Raw genomic sequence first — 7,760 nt, 5'->3', positions numbered from 1 at the left:
AAGCGACCATCCTAATAATAATATCGCAAATGGGGAGCGCGAGGCTCCCCATTTGCGATATTATTATTAGGGAGACAAAAAATCACATTCATACAGACATAAATTTACGAAACCTATTTTGTGTAATGGTCCTGGCTGTTATGTATACATAACGAGCAATTATGTATTGCGACATCGTCACAATGTTCTCAATTTTAGTAGTCTTGCTCCCGTGCATTATACTTTTCCTGTTAACAATCGAGTGTAACAGTCATCCGTCTAACTCCATTCAGGAAAATTTTTGAATTGAAATAATGTGATTTCCGGTTTATACCGGAAGTGTGTATCTTGTTAATCGGGCCTCCTGCCCCTAAGCTTTCCATAAAAACAGACGGTTGCCAGTGGGATTTATAGATCTACAATTCTTAAAAATTTCAGACGAACAAAGTAAAAGGGGGAAATTCCGTGCGTGTATGCGTTGGTGTCCATTTCGTTTAATATTGCAGGATGGGTTAACAATCATCTTTAACTCATTCTGCAATATTAGAAACGAAATTTGGCACGGCAACTTATATATAAGGGGCATCGATGATAACTTTAGGTGGCTAAAGGTCGAAGGGGTGAGAAAATAGAGGGGGGTCACGTGTACTATCTCGAATAGGATCGGACTTAATGAAAATTTTAATCGTTACTGACATTTACAATATTTTTAAAAACTCATCTTTACTCATCGAAAAAGCAAAAGGCTTAATTTTGAAGGTAAACTTCAAAATTAAGCCTTTTGCTTTTTTGTTATAATTAATGATAGGATATATTATTAAAAAAAAACTTTATGACAGGTGGCACCATACACAATTTTATTTATTACAATTAATAATATAAAAGTTATTTTTAATAAAAGTAACAGCCGGAAAAGTTAGGCAACTCGTTGCTGGATTTTTTAAATATATTTTTTAATAGAGAAATCGTAATTCGACAAAATAACGCTTCTCGAGCTTTATTATTGTATTGTTTTTAGTCATTTTAAGGTGTTTAATCAATATATATAATAAAGGTAAGTGTACAATGTGCGTGCCGCTAAAACTCAAAAACGAGTCCCGATACGATCAAGGGAGTTATATGATGTGGTAGCCCTCTATCCCCCATCCATGAAGAGGGTTCCCGTTTTTACCCGAAGGGCGTGCTGTTGAAGATATAAGGGCTGGAAGCTTCGTCCTCTAGAAATTTCTAGAACAGTCCAGAACATTCGAGAGCATTCCAGAATGTTCCGGGATGTTCGGGAACATACTGGAACATTCCAGAACACACTCGAATGTTGTGGAATGTTCTGGAACATTGTGGACCATTCGAAGCCTTTTTTGTATGGGTGGGACTACCCATCGGTGGGGGTATATAAAGCAAGATCCGTCGTAGGTTCGAACGTCAGTTTCTTATCAGTGACGAAGGGAAGAACCGAAAAAGAAGTGAAAATTCCAAAGTAGTGCAGCGAGTGAATAAAAACAAACAGTGAAGTGTGAGTAGTCAAAGTGATACAGTGACTGAATATAAATCGAAAATAAAGTGTGAAAACTGTGTAAAGTGTACTTAGTATATTTTTTAATAAAAAGTTGCTTTGATTTATATTTTATACAATGCTCAAACTTAATAGAGGAAGAGCTCTTACCAGTTCTGAATTTTCTTTTGAATATTAAAGTCGATATCGTCGACAATATTATTTTTAGTTGCGAAAATTGCCCTTTGAAATAGTTACTCCGGATTGGTATAGTTGCGAACAATGTTTGGATAAATTTGGTCGATGAGTTCGTTTTCACTAGTGGCTATGTTGCAAAAATCACTGTCCAGTTCAATGAGGCAGGTCGTCTGGTTAGTGGGATATGTGCCTTCGCCTATTCGTAAAAGTTTTTGAGCAAAATGTTGTTTATAAACAAGTATTGTAAATAGTTAGAATATGTTTTTAATAAAATTTTTTTACCTCATAATTTAAAGTTTATCCGTCTATTCCAACTACCACACAATCTCATATCAACTCTCTGAGCGAAGCCGGGTACACCAGCTAGTGTTAAATAAATTGGAAAATGCACGTTTTTATAAAATGGCATTAAAAAGTTAACGTTTTATTAAAACAGGAAAACTTGTTACCAAATATTCATAATTATATGAGTCGAGCTCAGTGGCTCACTTAGAATTTAATCTTCAGAGGAGCCCAGTTGAACGGATAAAAATATTTTTAATGCGAATTTACTAAAATTCTTGCCTTATGTTGCCGTTAGTTCATAAGTAGTATAGAAATAGAAAACACGACGCAATATAAATAAAAAAGAAATCAAACGAATTTTAATTAAAAAACGATTTTTGGAAAATTTTTTCTTTGTTGGGAACGTCAGTATCCCTCTGCCTCCTCCCGAGTGCTCTACTTGTCCAGCCGCTTATCTTCGCGGTGCCTACGAGACCGAGTGAGAGTCGTTTTTATTATTATGACAAAATAAATGTTTAACTCGGCTACAAGCTTCTGTAATAAGATATATGAAAACAAATAAACAAAACAGAAAATTGGGGGTGCAATTATAATTAGAGATCGTCTGTCTCGCTATAGTGTTTCTTATCATTAAAAATGTTTAATTTGTTGACTCCTCTTCCAACTAAATATTAAGCAAGCGGGTGCGAATATTTTTTCATTTCGAATCAAATTCAAATTCGAATAATTACAATATAAGCACAAAACTTGCCTCGTGGTATTATCTAACATTTCCGCCAATTCCCGGCGATTTTAATTATTAATTATACTGCCTCGTATAAATTAAAAAAAAAAAAAATATGGCCCACCAGTGGCCGAGCGATTCCGTTCCCTGAAGACAGAGTTCGGTCGGGGATTCGCGCCTTACCAGGACGGGCTAGCCACGTAGAGTTTTCCGGGTTTTCTCCACGTCCGTAACGCCTAAATAGAGGCCAGTTTCTCGTAGAAGTTCTCTCGGGAAACGTTTCTCTCGGTACACGGCCCAGGTGTCGCGTTGCCGTTTATGAACCAAACCGAACCGCACCAAATGCATAATTTACGAAATCTCGGAGAAGTACTGTATATTACGTAGTAATGTAAACTATTAGATAAAAGTAGGAAGTAACGAATATTTTTCCAAAATAATTAAATTAGACTTTTTAAAAATTGTAGTACATTCGTTTATAATTGTGTATTTAAAAAAAAATGCCGAATTGGAGGCTTTTCTCGAAGTTTCACCAGCAAACGACGAAAACCTCCGTACGAACGGTACATAAAAATGTAAACAAAAGTGAAAGACCACCTGGCAACTTTGCACGCGTCATTCCAGACGAAAATACGCTAGAGGGCACTCTTCAGCGGTATGTTCGACGGACGTACGGAGCGTGATCTGTAAGATATTTCCAGGTTAGTTAAAAGAATTTCTACCTATTTTCGACCTTAAATAATTTTTATATCTACACGTGACGATATTTTAACGAATTTCGGTGGTGTATCTTAAGCGTAAAGTTTTAAATAAAGGAATTACGTGTGAGTGACCTACTTGCAAACTTTGCAGAAGTTTCAAGATTTCGCCTGTCGACTGACGACGTGTTTACCTCTGCATTTCTTACTGTACTCGGGAATGCCATTATTTTTTACGACAAAGATGTTTCGTGAGATTGGTGGAATCGGAAGCATTTTGTATCTCGTTCTTCGCTACTTCAAAGCAGTGTTCTATAAATGAATATTTGTTAGTAGACTTTACCCTTAGACTTTAACCTTTATGGTTTATGCCGCTAACTACGGTTTTGAATCGAGCACAACACTAGAGAGATAAGGTCTTTCTTCAAAACCCGTAAAATTATAGTTTTTCTTTAACAAAAGTAACAAAATGCACAAATATTTTACGCTTTGTCAGAAAACTACTTCGGACCCGTTTTATCTCGTGGTTACAAACGGATTAAATTTTATCCGTTTGCCTAGAATTCGGTTTTTCAGAATGTCCGACGAGCTTAACCTTTATTGAGAACTAGCGGATGAGCCCGGCGTTGCTCGGGCGAGTAAGTTAATTCTCGTTATAATGGAGAATTAACTTACTTGACGATAACCTCGTTTGAATAAAATGATTGATTTTAAATTCTAAAATCTAAAAAACTTGTTTGGAATGTTATATTTCGAATTTTTCAAATTTGGAACGAATTCAAATATTTGTTCGAATTCGTTTATTTTGGATTTATTGTTTTTGGGTTACCCGAAGAGTGAAAATGATCAAAATATTAATTTCCAAAATGTGCACTATATGTGCCACTATTTACTTTTTTTTCTTTATCATTTACACTTTATACTGACTAAAACTAACTCTTTCCTTTGTCTTTCCTCGTTCCTTGGGCGGTTGAATTTCCAAAAATCTCTTAATGTGATTTTGTGGCATACTTTACGAAAATGCAAAAACCACATTTAAAATAGTATAGTAGAATCGCAAGTTTTTTCGGGGTAATACTGCTGCGGGGCTTTCCTCCCGCCAGGGAGAGAGATGGGATTAACCCCCTCTCTCCCGCGAGAGGAAATTTCGAAAAATCCCTTTTTCTATGTACGTTCTCGTGACATACCCTACTAAAATGTGGTTAAAAATAAAAAGTTGCATCTAAAATAGTACAGTAGAAGCAGAGTTTTTTAGGATAAGTCTTAATTCTCTCCCTCTCCTCCGAGGGGGGAAAATTTTGAAAAATCTCTTCTTAGTGTACGTTCTCGTGATGTACCCTAACTGTGTACCAAATTTCGACTATCGACTCCTAACCGTTTTGGCTCTGCACTTATTATTATTGTTATCAATTCATCTCGATTATATAATAAGATTAACTATATATAAATTTTGAATGTTTGAATGATGGTTTTACTTAAATTTTTTGTAATCACGATTACGGTGGTTGGATGTTTTGTGTCGGGTTTGAGTTGTCGACTCGACGGACGAAGAATTGCCGGGACGGACTGTTTGGTACGCGTAAACTCGATTTTTGTCGGTGCCTTCGACGTCGGGGAAGGAGGAAATGCCAGAATAAATGTGATGTCGGCAATTTTATGAGACCCCCTGGGAATCTTGTCGGTGGTTCTGGAGATTTAAATATTGCGTTTTCCGACGCCATTTGAAAGACAAATTCATTACTCTTGCTCTCCTAAATGATATAATTAAGGGATATTTTGTGACGTGCGGTTATGATGTTTTTGGCCATAAACGTTAATTGTGTTTAATTTAAAGTCGTTTTTAAATGACCACCTTGTTTTGAAATGCGGGTAAAAGGTAAAAGTAATTATTTTTTATAATCGATTATGATCGTCACCAATAGCTTGTGGTGCTATAAAATTTGTTGTCGTGTGATAAGTTAATAAATGTTTAAAATTAATTAGTTTTGGGCAAGCGGATGACAATCAGAATGAGATACGCTTGTTATCTTGGCATTTTTTTTCAAGCTATTAATGATGCATGGAAATTAAGTTTAATGCTTAAGTTGAAGTAGAATAGACCTTTACGCTATATTAGTTTTAGAATGTTTATAGTAAAATGTAAGTATATTAATTTTATCTAGCAGCTCTTAGTCTCTCGTTTGTTGATTACCGATAATGTACCTATGACTGAATTCGTGTGAGTTTTTAGGAAAGCAATTTGAATTAGAAAACTATCCAAAAATCTTTATTAAGAAGCAAATATTTGTCTGTAAATATGTATAAAATTTGAGAGAATGGAAAGATTTCTGGATAGATTTTTAGGATTATTACTTCCCTGGCATATATGTAACAGAAGAAAAGTATGGCGATTGGTCAAAAAATGACCCCTCCAGATTTTTAAATTTTTGGACTCGGGGGACCTTAAAACATAAAGAAATGCAAAAAATTTCTGGAGATATTTCTGTATGCATGGATGTTTGGCACAGTTTTGTTCATTATTTTTGGAGCTTAATAACTGCTGTGCTTTTTGTTGAAAATTTCTGTTTATTGGGGATCGATGATATTAAATTTTGATGATTAAAGATCGAGGGGAAGATAAAGGGAATGGCATGTATCTCCGGTAGGGTCAGACTTAATGACAATTTTACTGGTTATTAGCACTTACAAGTTTTTATAAAACCCATCCCTACCCTCGAAATTAAGCTTTTTGCCATTTTATAATAGTTAAAAATATAAAAAATTTTAAAAATGAAATATAACAAATGGTGTTATCAAATGTTACTGGGAAAGTTGAACAACTCATTGCTAGATTGTTTTAAATTGTTGCATTATATTTAATCATTAAAACAGATGGCCTAATTCTTAGTGATTGTTCTCACAGAAGAAATAAATTGTAAAACTTGCTTATTTTCTAAAATAAATTTAACTTTTGGACAGTTTAATCTAGACACTTTCTGTATTTGTGATTGAAATTTTGTAAAAAAAGAAAATGCTGGGTAGTTTTTCTTAATATTTTATACATTAGCAAGATTTTAATCTATATACGGTTGATCCCCCTATAAGATGGTAGATACGTTCCGTTCTTTATGAATCAATTTTGTAGGAATCACAGCCCGACATGTGTGAAGTTTACGGACTACGGCTGTTTGAAAGGTTTTCTTCCATAAAATTAATCGATTCTAGACTAATCCGACTCAACATTTCCAAAATNAAAAAAAAAACTTATAAATTTTCATAATAAGTCTTCAAAAAACAAAAATGATCGATACTTTGATCACTCAAGCTAGTTCTCAATTTGGTCACAAAAAGACCCGCAGCTGAAAATGCCCTTTCAGACTCTATTGAGGTGGGTGGGATGCTTTTCAAAGCTCTCAAAAGAAGAGAAATTTTCTGAGATTTTATGCCTGTTTTTTTTTAAGATTGCTAACTCAGTTTCTAACTCTCTCCAGCACTTAATTCTTTGTTTATTGCTCTCTGCTCTTGTCGTATTCTTGATCTCTCGGATGCTTCAAGATATGCATTTAGCTTGTCCGCTAAAGTCATTTCATTCGGTAGTGTGAGAGTCTGTGATTCTTCTACATATTTGAGTTCATTACCTTCACTAGAATCAGAAATAGCAGGTTTTCCAAAAAGGCGATCAAACATTTGTTTTGCTGATGAAATTATAATTGCCTCAAATTGTTGGAATGCGCTGTCACTCTCAAACTTATTTGTTTTCACCAGTGAGGTAAAGTAACAGTCCCATCAATTTTTTGTTTCTTCTCTCTTTTACATGGAGAACAAAATATTCATGTACTTTTTTAGAAAAAGCAGTGTTCAATTGTTTCAGTTCATTCAAAACGAAAGAGGTAATATCCTCTGCTGAAAGTAGAGTAGATTTTCTTCTGCTTAGCTTTTCAACAGCTAGTTTTAAGGGTTCTAGCGATGTCACGAATTACATCGATTTCTTGTTTTTCAAGGCTAAGAGTATTATTTTTATCTTTTTTGAGATCAATGAGATGGTCTTATCTTGATATACCGTTCTAGCATAGATAAAAGACTGTTCCATCTGGTTTTTGAATCCAACATTAAATGTAAGGGTTTTCCATGATCCTGTTTAACGTATTCTTGTAACGCATTATTTTTCACAGGTGACTTACGAAAGGTTTTAGCTATCTTTCTGACTTTATTGATGATTTGAGAGATGTCGATTTCATACAATTCAGATGCTATATCTGTTTCAAATAGATTTTCATTAGAGTGTTCATATTCTGAAATAAAATTTTTAACCTCAATACCTTGAGTGAAATCTTCTTCACTTTCATCAATGTTATACTCATCTCTTTGGTGATCTACTTCTGGCTGGTTTTCATCAATAAAGAGG

General features: G+C 34.6%; 1 protein-coding gene across 2 annotated transcripts in view; it reads left to right on the top strand.

The window, feature by feature from the left end:
• Nucleotides 1-3,262: 3,262 nt before the first annotated feature.
• LOC111622851 overlaps nt 3,263-7,760 on the top strand; it is a 49,337-nt gene continuing 44,839 nt past the window's right edge. Inside the window, exon 1 of one of the 2 annotated variants that reach the window (XM_023365278.1) lies at nt 3,263-3,379. The gene's annotated coding sequence lies outside the window, so the exon portion shown is untranslated. The remainder of the gene's footprint in view (nt 3,380-7,760) is intronic. The other variant, XM_023365279.1, reaches the window with a different exon arrangement.

Source organism: Centruroides sculpturatus, unplaced genomic scaffold (genome assembly GCF_000671375.1).
Source record: "Centruroides sculpturatus isolate CEXI.00-Female unplaced genomic scaffold, Cexi_2.0 scaffold226, whole genome shotgun sequence".
NCBI lineage: Eukaryota > Metazoa > Arthropoda > Arachnida > Scorpiones > Buthidae > Centruroides > Centruroides sculpturatus.
Note: the sequence above shows the minus strand (reverse complement) of the source record. Positions and strands in the feature narration are given on the sequence as shown.